Raw genomic sequence first — 12,839 nt, forward strand, 5'->3', positions numbered from 1 at the left:
CACAGGCAGGAATCAGCCAGGCTTTGAAGCTGAGAGGCTTTTAATGCTAATCAAGGTGATTAATGGCAGCATTCACACTTGCCTCAAGCAGACAAGAGTTCTTTCTCCCACCCAGGACCTTTCAAAGAGATATAAATCCCACTTTTCCTAGTTTCCAACACACCTCACAGCCTCTGAGGATGCCTGCCATAGATGTGGGCGAAACGTCAGGAGAGAATGCTAATCAAGGTGATTAATGGCACATTCATACTTGCCTCAAGCAGACAAGTTCTTTCTCCCACCCTCGACATTCCACAGATATATAAACCCCTAGTTTTCCCAGTTTCCAATACATATCACAGCCTCTGAGGATGCCTGCCATAGATGTGGGCGAAACGTCAGGAGAAAATGCTAATCAAAGTGATTAATTGCAGCATTCACACTTGCCTCAAGCAGAGAAGAATTCTTTCTCCCACCCTGGACCTTTCACAGATATGTAAACCCCACTTTTCCTAGTTTCCAATACATCTCACAGCCTCTGGGGATGCCTGCCTTAGATGTGGGCGAAACGTCAGGAGAGAATGCTTCTGGAACATGGCCATACAGCCTGGAAAACTCACAGGAGCACTTCCTTTCTTTCCTTTTTTTTTTCTTCCTTCCTTCCTTCTTTTCCTCTTTTCATTCCTTTCCTTCCTTCCCTGTTCTTCCCTCCTTTCTCTCTTTCTTTCTTTCCTTCTCAACTCCAATAGCAACTAATCACCTCCCCATTGCTGCGCCCGAGTGCAGCTCCCAGGCTTGCTGCCTTGCTCATGGCAGTGGGAGGCGTGAGCTGGGAGGCGGGAGGAGGAGGAGGAGAACAGCTCCGGCTCCCTGGGTGGGAGGTAATGCATGCGGCGAGCTGCAGACCTACCGCTTTCGCCTGTCCCTTCCCTTCCCTTGCCTTCCCTGCAGTGAGAGCCAAAGGCGGCGGCAACAGCGGCGGCGACTGCGCCCCAAAGCCCTCTCCTAGCCCTCCAGAGCCAGGGCTGCTGCTATTGCTGCTGCTGTCAAAAGACTGAGCTCCTTAAAAATGTCTAATGTATACAGAGGAGTTTACGCCTAAAAGGATTAGACGCTCCCCAAATGCAGAGCAGAGCATCACCCAATGGAGTCCTGGGAGGGGGAGTGGGGAAAAGTCCAATCCTGCCTTTCAGAGAGAAAGAGAACAGGCACGGATTCCTGCCTTTTTGCTTTGGACAGCACCAGAATCTACCCGCTTTTTCTAATCTGGTGAAAGAAGCATCACCAAATGCTGCAAAATCTTGGCACATTGCTAGTTGGGGATCCTGAACTGCGGCAACCTGCCAAATTGTACTATTGTGTGCCTTCAAGTCGTTTCTGACAACATGGTGACTCCAAGATGAACCTGCCACAGTGTTTTCCTGGCAAAATGTGTTCAAAGGGGGTTTGTCCTTGCCTTCCTTGGAGGCTGAGGGGGTGTGACTAGCCCATGGTCACCCAGAGAGTGCATTATAGAATTAGAATAATAAAATTATAGGAGCCCCGGTGGCGAAGTGTGTTAAAGCACTGACCTGCAGACCAAAAGGTCCCAGGTTCAAACCCCGGGAGCGGCGTGAGCGCCTGCTGTTAGCTCCAGCTCCTGCCAACCTAGCAGTTGAAAAACATGCCAATGTGAGTAGATCAATAGGTACCGCTCCGGCAGGAAGGTAACAGCGCTTCATGCAGTCATGCCGGCCACATGACCTTGGAGGTGTCTACGGACAACCCCGGCTCTTCACCTTAGAAATGGAGATGAGCACCAACCCCCAGAGTCGGTCATGACTGGACTTAACGTCAGGGGAAAACCTTTACCTTTATCTTAGAGTTGTTGAAGGCTTTCATGGCCGGGATCACAGGGTTGTTGTATGTTTTCCGGGCTGTATGGCCATGTTCTAGAAGTACTTCTAGAACATGGCCATACAGCCCAGAAAACATACAACAACCCCAATCATAGAGTTGCAAGAACAGACCTCATGGGCCATCCAGTCCAACCCCATTCTGCCAAGAAGCAAGAAAATCGCATTCAAGGCACCCCCAACAGATGTTCATCCAGCCTCTGCTTAAAAGCCTCCAAAGAAGGAGCCTCTACCACACTCTGTGGCAGAGAGTTCCACTGCCAAACAGCCCTCACAGTCAGGAAGTTCTTCCTAATGTTCAGGCGGAATCTCCTTTCCTGTAGTTTAAAGCCATTTCTCCACATCCTAGTCTCCAGGGCAGCAGAAAACAAGCTTGTTCACTCCTCCCTATGACTTCCCCTCACATAATTATGCATGACCCTCATCAAGTCTCCTTCCCTTTTGCAGGCTAAACATGCCCAGCTCTTTAAGCTGCTCCTCAAAGGGCTTGTTCTCCAGACTCTTTATCATTTTAGTCGCCCTCCCCTGGACATATTCCAGCTTGCCAACATCTCCCTTCAATTGCAGTGCCCAGAATTGGACACAGTATTCCAGGTGAGGTCTGACCAAGGCAGAACAGAGGGTAGCATGACTTCCCTGGATCTAGACACTAGACTCCTATTTGTGCAGACCAAAGCCCCATTGGCTTTTTTAGCTGCCACATGACATTATTGGCTCATGTTTAACTTGTTGTCCACAAGGAATCCAAGATCTTTTTCACACGTACTGCTGTCGAGCCAGGCGTCCCCCATTCTTTATCATTTTTTCTGCTTTAGTAGAGTATCTTGCAGCCTGTTGAACTTTATTTTGTTAGTTTTGACTCATCTCTCTGATCTGTTGAGATCGTTTTGAATTCTGCTCCTGTCTTCTGGAGTATTGGCTATCCCTCCCAATTTGGTGTTGTCTCCAAACTTGATGATCATGCCTTCTAGCCTTTCATCTAAGTCATTAATAAAGATGTTGAACAGAACTGGGCCCAGGACTGAACCCTGCGACATTCCACTTGTCACTTCTTTCCAGGATGAAGGAGAAGCATTGGTGAGCACCCTTTGGGTTGTTTCACTTAGCCAATTACAGATCCACCTAACTTTAGTTTTGCCTAGCCCACATTTGACTAGCTTGTTTGCCAGAAGGTCATGGGGGACCTTGTTGAAGGCCTTACTGAAATCCTGATATGCTACATCCATCCAGATACGCATCTACCCAGCTTGTAACTCTATCAAAAAAAAAGAGATCAGATTAGTCTGGCATGACTTGTTTTTGGTAAATCCATGTATACTATTAGCGATGACTGCATTTCTTTCTAAGTGTTTGCAGACCACTGCCTTAATGATTTTCTCCAGAATGTTGCTTGGTATCGATGTGAGGCTGACTAGAGGATAATTGTTTGAGTCATCCTTTTTTCCCTCTTGAAGATAGGGACCACATTTGTCCTCCTCCAATTAATGCAGTTTCACCCAACTTTAGCTGCCACGGGTTTCCAACATCTTGAACCTTCATTGCCATAGAGCGGTGGTGCCCTACGAAATGACAAATCCTGGAATTCCATAGTCATTGAGCCAAAGCAGTTCAAGTGGTAACAAACTCCGTTGATTCCACATTGTAGATCCATGGCCAAACGGAGTTTCAAACCCAAGACTTCCAGTGTCCTCGTCTGACATTCAAACTACTACATCCCTCAGGCTGTCTATAGAATGTACTTCCATATAGATAATTTTTTTGTCTTCAGTCTGGTTCATAGTAATTGCAGATCTACTCCATGCTGAGAACTGGGCGTAAGGAGAATATTCTCAGATTGTGTCAAGGGGCCAATAGAGATGGCAATGTGAGGCATAGCATAAGAATGAGAATAGACTTGGCAACTAATATCTTATTCTGTTTAACCTCAGAAGTGCTTCTGGTTGGTGCTGCTGCTCTGATCTACATTCATAATACAGAATAGGAGGAAAGATCTGTGGGTGGATTAGGACAAGAGGGATAAAAATGGGTGAGGAAAACTCTTCCCAGAGGTTTTCAGAATTTCTAGGGCAGTATCCTCAGTGGTAATATCTGGTGGACACAGGATATCTCTAGAGTCAGCAGCCCGCCAATGAAACATGCAAGACTGAGCAACTAGGAAATTTTATGTAAGGTTTGTGGGTTTGTTTTTGAGATATAGTAGAACAGTATGATTTAATTGTTCATCTTCCACCTTGAATAGGTGAGCGTGAATTTGGAAAGGAGTTAAACATGCTCCTAGAGGGGTGGCTAAAGGCCAAGAGGACTATCATCCAGACTTTCTCCTTCCCTTCCAACAGCCCTCTTTTTCCCATATAAGGTCAAAATTTCCAACCTAAGAAGGAAGGCATGCCATAATTTCATAAGCAGGCTGGCTCTTCTTCTCTGAAAGTGGGACCTCATCCACCACCTGTAGCCCCAGAGAAGCCGAAATGTAAAGTTATCCCAAAAGGCAGAACTGCTTAATGCCTTCTTTGCCTCGGTCTTCTCACAAAAAGAAAGCCATCTTCAACCTCAGCAACATGGAATGGACGAAGGATTGGGGGAAATCCAACCCCAAATAGGGAAACAAGTTGTCCAGGAACACCTGGCCACTCTAAACGAATTCAAGTCCCCAGGGCCAGATCAGCTACACCCAAGAGTACTGAAGGAACTAGCAGAAGTTATTTCAGAACCACTGGCAATTATCTTCGAGAGTTCTTGGAGAACAGGAGAAGTCCCAGCAGATTGGAGGAGGGCGAATGTGGTCCCTATCTTCAAGAAGGGAAAAAAGAACGACCCAAACAATTACCGTCCGGTCAGCCTCACATCAATACCAGGCAAGATTCTGGAAAAGATCATTAAGGAAGTGGTCTGCAAACACTTAGAAACAAATGCGGTCATTGCTAATAGTCAACACGGATTTACCAAAAACAAGTCATGCCAGACTAATCTGATCTCTTTTTTCGATAGAGTTACGAGTTGGGTCGATACAGGGAATGCCGTGGATGTAGCATATCTAGATTTCAGTAAGGCCTTCGACAAAGTCCCCCACGACCTTCTGGCAAACAAACTAGTAAAATGTGGGCTAGACAAAACTACGGTTAGGTGGATCTGTAATTGGCTAAGCGAACGAACCCAAAGGGTGCTCACCAATGCGTCGTCTTCATCATGGAAAGAAGTGACAAGTGGAGTGCCGCAGGGCTCCGTCCTGGGCCCGGTTCTGTTCAACATCTTTATTAACGACTTAGACGAAGGGTTAGAAGGCACGATCATCAAGTTTGCAGATGACACCAAACTCGGAGGGATAGCTAACACTCCAGAAGACAGGAGCAGAATTCAAAACGATCTTGACAGACTAGAGAGATGGGCCGAAACTAACAAAATGAAGTTCAACAGGGACAAATGCAAAATACTTCACTTCGGCAGAAAAAATGGAAATCAAAGATACAGAATGGGGGACGCCTGGCTTGACAGCAGTGTGTGCGAAAAAGATCTTGGAGTCCTCGTGGACAACAAGTTAAACATGAGCCTACAATGTGATGCGGCAGCTAAAAAAGCCAATGGGATTTTGGCCTGCATCAATAGGGGAATAACGTCTAGATCCAGGGAAGTCGTGCTCCCCCTCTATTCTGCCTTGGTCAGACCACACCTGGAATACTGTGTCCAGTTTTGGGCACCGCAGATGAAGGGAGATGCTGACAAGCTGGAAAGCGTCCAGAGGAGGGCAACTAAAATGATTAAGGGTCTGGAGAACAAGCCCTATGAGGAGAGGCTTAAAGAGCTGGGCATGTTTAGCCTGCAGAAGAGAAGGCTGAGAGGAGACATGATAGCCATGTACAAATATGTGAGGGGAAGTCATAGGGAGGAGGGAGCAAGCTTATTTTCTGCTGCCCTGCAGACTAGGACACGGAACAATGGCTTCAAACTACAGGAAAGGAGATTCCACCTGAACATCAGGAAGAACTTCCTCACTGTGAGGGCTGTTCGGCAGTGGAACTCTCTCCCCCGGACTGTGGTGGAGGCGCCTTCTTTGGAGGCTTTTAAGCAGAGGCTGGATGGCCATCTGTCGGGGGTGCTTTGAATGCGATTTCCTGCTTCTTAGCGGGGGGTTGGACTAGATGGCCCTTGAGGTCTCTTCCAACTCTACTATTCTATGATTCTATGATTCTATGATTCATACTTGTGATTTCTTTACTTTTATGGCTTTGATTAGCCATGAATTCAGTTAAAATGTATTCTCTAGGAATCTCCAGGTCCTCCAGCGTGATTCTACGGTCAACTTCCTCCGATCATGCTGCCGGTTTCTAGAGACTGCACCTCTTTAGGAACTTCTTGGTCCTCCAATAAAATTCTCTTATGTACAGCTTACAGTGAAAGTTGACCATAGAGTCATGCAGGAAGACCTAGAAATTCCTAGAGAGAGATATTATTTCAGATAAAACAATCACATTTTCTTTATTTGTGATTTTTTACTTTGTGGGGGTCCTGGACCCTTAACCCCAGTGAATGGAGCCGTGGTGGTGCAGTGGGCTGACCTGAAAGTTGGGTTGCTGACCTGAAGGTTGCCAGTTCAAATCCACAAGGGGTGAGCTCCCATCTGTCAGCTCTAGCATGTGGGGACATAATAGAAGCCTCCCACTAGGATGGTAACACATCTGGGCATCCCCTGGGTAATGTCTCTGTAGACAGCCACTTCTCTCACACCAGAAGTGACTTGCAATATGTTCTCAAGTTGCCTTTGACATGGCAAAAAAAAAACCCTGATAAATGTGGGGGGCTGGCTGTACCCTCTTCTGCATTTGTAAAAACAGATACATTTGTAAGTGTATTGCATATTTTCTCAGTCATCTTCCACATTCATATGTAATTGTGCCTCCAATGCAGTTGCCAGCCCTTCCATTAGGCATAGTATTTTTCAGCCACATTCATCTGTTGGGGAGATGAGCATCACTTTCATGGCCTTCAATGTGCTCTGCTGCCATAAAAGATACTGCTGCATTCGCAATACTGAAGCAGGAATTAACTACCAGCCTGTTCAGCTTCTTTTCTGGAATTGAGGGAGTATCATCTATGCCTCTACCACAAAGCAGTAAGCCTGGCTTTGCTCCCTCCATTGGTAACATGGTCTTATAATATTCTGCTCTAACAGACAAAAGCCCACCTGAAGGTCATCTTTGTTTGTTGCTATTCAAGGCAAAGCAACAAATGCCACTCTCCACCTCACTCAAGACAAGGTACATGTCACATAAAGCTAGCTAATTTATTTGGCACATGAAAGGCAAAAACAACCCCACAAGTGCCTCTTGCCAACCCAGGCAGTAAAAATAAAATATACTGGATAACTCAGAATTTGCTGTCCTTTCCTTGACAACAGTAATCTGTTGTCTACAGCAGTTGCTTCACTTTTACTTAATGGTAAGGAGCCTCCGGTGGCCTAGGGGATAAAAGCCTTGTGACTTGAAGGTTGGGTTGCTGACCTGAAAGCTGCCAGGTTTGAATCCCACCTGGGGAGAGTGCGGATGAGCTCCCTCTATCAGCTCCAGCTCCATGCGGGGACATGAGAGAAGCCTCCCACAAGGATGGTAAAAATATCAAAAACATCCGGGCGTCCTCTGGGCAACGTCCTTGCAGACGGCCAATTCTCTCACTCCAGAAGCAACTCCAGTTGCTCCTGACACGAAAAAAAACAACAAAACTTAATGGTAAGGTCACAAATGGAATCTCTCTCATTCAGGTTGTTCCCAAGGTTTGGATGCTGCTGCTGCACAATAATGTCAGAGTGAAGAGAATGACGGAACTGAAGATGGAGCGCCAATTCCCTCTTTCACATATTAATTCAGCCTATGACCAGAATGAGAAGATTGTGCTTTGGATCTTCCTCTGTTAATTCACACACTATCCAAAAAGTCGCAAGAAGATTTTAGAAGGATTTGATAAAGTACAAATATTAAAGAACTGATACAGCTGAAAGTTAACAGTTTTTGATCACTGAAACATACAAGTCAAACCTTCATTGGAGCATAGGAGCCCGTGGTGGTGCAATGGGTTAAACCCTTGTGCAGGCAGGACTGCTGACTTGAAGATTGGGTTACTGACCTGAAGGTTTCCGGTTAGAATCCAACCTAAGGAGAGTGCAGATAAGCTCCCTCTGTCAGCTCCTGCTCCATGCGGGGACATGAGAGAAACCTTCCACAAGGATGGTAAAACATCAAGCACTCGGGCATCCCCTGGGCAACGTCCTTACATAAGAAGAGACTTGCAGTTTCTCAAGTCACTCCTGACATGAAAAAAATTGGAACATACAGGTATACTCAAGTTTAGAAACTAGGTGTATTCCTAAGCATGGTCTTTTTAACAGATAATTCATCACCAGAGAGAAAAATAACATGGAAATAAGAGGAATGGGTTCGTATATGCATATGTGCCTTTACCACACAAAAAGCGGAGCACTTCATCACGTTTTCATAAAGTCTTTATTTGACACTATACATGGATGGAATGAAGCAACCAGGCCAGGTAAACCTTGCATAAGCAAAGAAAAGAGTTTGGCATAAAGACACTCTTAAATACCTTCGAGGCTGGCACAAAGATGAGGATACTGGCCTGTTCTCTCTCTTGTTCTCTCTTGTTTTTTGTAATTACCCTTAATGAGTTCTCCAAGTAGCTAGCAATCCTTAAAAAGAGAGCTACCTCCATGAGCTAATTGCTCACAAATGGAAGGCAGAAGGATCATTATCCACAGTAGAAGTGCTACAGCAGAGCCACAAACTCCTTAGTGGAAGTAAGTGTTTTTCTTTGTTTAATGGATGTTAAACTAATGAGAAATTGTGTAATGTTACTGGGTGCTGGCAACAGCAAATCTATTATGTTGTCTTTTTTAAATATAGTTTACAAAAGCTTCAGGAGAGTCTACTACAAACTCAAAGTCTACTACAAAGAACCCTCAGAAGCTACCTGAAGAAGGGATTTTGATCCAGAAACAAGGATTACAAAATACCTGGGAATCCTTGTTGTTCTACATTGTTTTACAATTCTTTTGCGCATTTTCAAGACAATTATTTGCATGGAACAATGATGAAATTATCTGAAGTGTGAATCACAGTTTACAGAAGAAATCATCAGTTGTTTATTCCTTTGACCATGCATTTCTAAGACTTTTATTTATGTGGGACAATACTGGAAACTAAGTGTTGTACTCAGTTACTGAACATACTTATCTGTTATTGAAAAAACATACAAATATGAATATAATGTTTGTTGTAATGTTGTAAACAATTTTCATTTCTGCATTATTCATGCGCCTGTAAGGATTACAATTTGTCTGTTACCAGTGATCTATCCGGTATATCAGTTAGTAATAGACAACTGTATCTCTATACTGTTCTCTTCTGCCTCAGAAGGTAAGTCTAATAGTGCTACTAGCTAAACAAAAGGGTGACTGGGTGGGCAGCATTGAAGACTTTGTACAAGGAAACTTCTTTGCCAGAGGCTTTGTTAGTTCTTTTGTGTGTGTGTGTCAGGAGCAACCGGAGTTGCTTCTGGAGTGAGAGAATTGGCCGTCTGCAAGGATGTTGCCCAGGGAACGCCGGGATGTTTTTGATGTTTTACCATCCTTGTGGGAGGCTTCTCTCATGTCCCTGCATGGAGTTGGAGCTGATAGAGGGAGCTCATCCGCGCTCTCCCTGGGTGGAATTCGAACCTGGCAGGCTTCAGGTCAGCAACCCAACCTTCAAGTCACAAAGCTTTTATCCCCTAGGCCACCGGAGGCTCCTAGGCTTTGTTAGTGAGGTATGTCTATATAGTATGATCAATTATAAGATATTAAATCTGAATCATATTTCATATTTTATATGCAGATCTTATGCTGCTTATGAATTTCACTTCATTATCAATATGCCATTAGTATTCCCCCTCTCTCTTTGGGAAACTTTACATAGGTTCCAGAATCTGATAAATATACAGTCTTTTCCAGCATGATTCAATGCGTGTCCCTGTTCATGGCACCAATAAATGCTATCACCATGACAGTTTTTTAAAATTAGAAATCCAATGCACTATTTTTCATAATATTTCTTAGAGATTAAATGAGAAGCCATGATAAATAGCAGTTGCAGTTATATCACTGATTTAAATTCCTTCCTTCCATGTTGCGCAGAACAAGAGTGGAATGCTCATTTAGAACCTAAAAGGAAACAAGCAGATGTTTTGCTGATAAAATAAAATGGTAATACACAGTGTCTACAAATAAAAACAAAAGCCAGGCTACTCATGCTTTAGCAACATCATTCAGTCAATGGGCTGTACTGTCAGAGGGTACAGTTGTGCTGGTGTATAAGCATGGCTTTGTTAGGCAACTGAAGTCATACAAGGTTGCCACCAATTCTATCACTAGAATTCCTAAGAAAGTATGGGGTTCGTCAACCAAATACATTTTCTTGAAGTGCAAGGGAATTACCAACCTCTGCATTACTTTTTTGTGGACTCACTGCATACTATATTAAATATTTAAAGGGAAAGATTTGTAGAAGATGTGTTTTCTCTAAAGCAACTTATCCAAGCATAATTTCTGGTGTGCATCTACACTGTGGAATTAATAGAATTTGACACTGCTTTAACTGCCATGGCTCAATGCTGTGGAATTCATAGAAATGTGTAGTTTGATGAAACACCAGCACTATTTGGCAGAGAAGTCTAAATACCTTGTGAACCTACAGCTCCCATGATTCCATAGCATTGAGCAATGGCAGTTAAAGTGATATCAAACTGTATTAGTTCTACAGTGTAGATGCACCCTAAGTAGCAGTCATGAAGTTAATTCATAGTTATTGGAGCGAGATAGCTAATGGAATCAATAGTAGCTTTTTGCTTGCTATTCCACTGTGGTCCATCATGTTCTCCCACTTGGAAACTAACATTTTTATTTATTTTCATCAGGAAAATGCTAGAGATGGTTATAAAATTGCCACTGAATTCTACCTTCGATATAATTGGATTCAGAATGTCATGTTTGATAGATTTCTGGACAGGCAAGCTGAACAGTTCACATAAGATTTCCTGATTATCAAGTGCTTTCTAGGAAATATATATCTTTTTTTTAATAATATATAGCCGCAACAAGAAATATTTTATGCTTATGTGACATTTCTAACACAACTAGAAGTTCAAGATGAATACTGTAAAACTCTTCTACAAATTATTTATATAACTTTGTAAGAAGTTTGAGATGCTTTGACATTGCAATTTCATTGTAAACATGACAGTTTACATGAAATTATGGAATAATTTCTACCATGTGGATAATCAATGCCCACTTGATCTAAAATATAATACAACATGCATAACAAAACAGTATACCAAAGACTAGGACCCCATCTACAGTGCCATATAATGCAGTATAGATTATGTAGTCAGTTATATGATGAGTATAGACTCATATAGTGTTTAACTGCACTGAACTGCAATATATGAGTCTGCGCTTTTAAATTGCATTATATTGCAGTGTACATAGGGCCTAGGTGATCCCTCCCCTGTTGCTTAGATGCAAAAGTGAAATTTCGAGATATAATTTTTTCTGTAGGCTTCCAATGCCCTAATTAAGATGTAGTATTTCAGTTCGTGAACATTTACATTTCTCTCTGTTATATCTTAGTTACACAGATTCATGCTTATTTAATTTCCTTTGTTGTCAGTCTAGGGATTGCTAAATAAGCAAAACAGTAAGATAGAAAAACAAAATGTTTCCAAATCCCCTTAACACCTTTCTTTATTTCCATCTAAGGTTGCTTATTCACAATAAAAAACTTGCAAATTGGATTCATAAAAAAGCACCAGCACCCATAGACTGTCGTCATAATGACTGCAGCAATGCTGTTTTGGACATATCTTTTAGCATACTCTTTTAATGAGTGGCTTGCTCCAATGTTGTCTTCTGTAGTTGATAACTGGCTTATAATCACTAATAACTCTTACATCAAAATAAACTTATTTCAGTAAAATTAAACTCAGGGGTTTTGGGGGCAGAGCACAGTTTTTGTTTGTTTGTTTGTTTGCTTTGCAATGAGAGAGTGTTATCTCTTAGCCTTGAGATGGCTGGATTGTATTTAACAATGGCTCCTGTGAGATTACAGTGCTAATAAGGAAGCATTAAGCAAACTATACTGTGAAAAATAATCATTCCTATGGAGAAGGGCATGGGATTTGCAAAAAAAAATGGCTCAATGCCTTGAAAAGATAAAATATTTAAGATAAAAGATTGTATGGAGTCCAGTGTGTTCATTTACACTAATAAATCAGTGAGTTGGCGAAAAAGGTATTGCAAAAGAACTCAACCCACTGGACTCATGTGGGAGAAGGCAGTTCATCAAATAACAAGTTAGGACTTTCTAACAAGCATTTTGAGCTATGCTCAGAAATAATTCATTAGCCAGTAAATTTACAATAATACTGGAGGTAATATGCTCCAATATAATATTGTGTATGGAACAAAACATATCTACACTGAACCATTAGAAAGCAAAAGTGTCCCCATCTCAGTCACAAATGTGGAAATTTTGGAGTATTTCAGATTTTGGAATGCCCAACCTATGTTTGTTAAATCCTGAGATTGCAATCTTCAAACAGTACATACTGAGTCTGACACATAGGAAGCTGGATGTAGTCTCAATTTTTATTATTATGGTATTTTGTACTGCGGACACATAGAGAGGCAAAGCTGGACGGTGAGAGGGAAAGACTCCAACAGCGTTTCAGGGCCTGATTTATGTGTTTGTTTATCACCAAACCAAGGCCAGCCTATAAATAAAGTTGTTTATTTATTATTATTATTATTATTATTATTATTATTATTATTATTATTATTATTATTATTATTATTGTATGACACAGCAAACAAGATAGACATGCTGGATTTCGTATCACAAAATCACAAGTCGAACACTTCCCAAGTGT

This window comes from Anolis carolinensis, chromosome 1, assembly GCF_035594765.1.
Source record: "Anolis carolinensis isolate JA03-04 chromosome 1, rAnoCar3.1.pri, whole genome shotgun sequence".
NCBI lineage: Eukaryota > Metazoa > Chordata > Lepidosauria > Squamata > Dactyloidae > Anolis > Anolis carolinensis.